We start from the raw sequence: 458 nt of genomic DNA, 5'->3' as shown, positions 1-458 counted from the left end.
GCTGTACTTGGATGAGGTATGGGGAGAAGGCGGAGCCAGGAAACATGGAGTCTGCCCATCCTTGCTGCTTCTTCCCTGGGCCTCCAGCTTCCCAAGTGGAAAATGGGGCATTCGATAGGGACCTTGCTGTTAAGTGCCTGGTTGAATCAATTTCTACTCATAGTGACCCTGCATAGGGTTTCTGAGGAGCAGCTAGTGGGTTTGAACTACCGACCTGTGGTTCACACTAGAATCACCAGTGCTGATTCTACAGTGCCACACCAGGAGTCTAGACAGGGACCTTGTTGTTAAGTACCCTGGAGTCGGTTCCGACTCATAGTGACCCTGCATAGGGTTTCCGAGGCTGTAAATCTTTATGGGAGCAGAACGCCTCATCTTTCTCCCGTGGAACCGCTGGTAGTTTCGAACTGCCAACCTTCAGGTTAGCAGCCCGATTCGTAACCACTATGCTACCAGAG

This window comes from Chrysochloris asiatica, unplaced genomic scaffold (assembly GCF_000296735.1).
Source record: "Chrysochloris asiatica unplaced genomic scaffold, ChrAsi1.0 scaffold00417, whole genome shotgun sequence".
Taxonomy (NCBI): Eukaryota; Metazoa; Chordata; class Mammalia; order Afrosoricida; family Chrysochloridae; genus Chrysochloris; species Chrysochloris asiatica.
Note: the sequence above shows the minus strand (reverse complement) of the source record.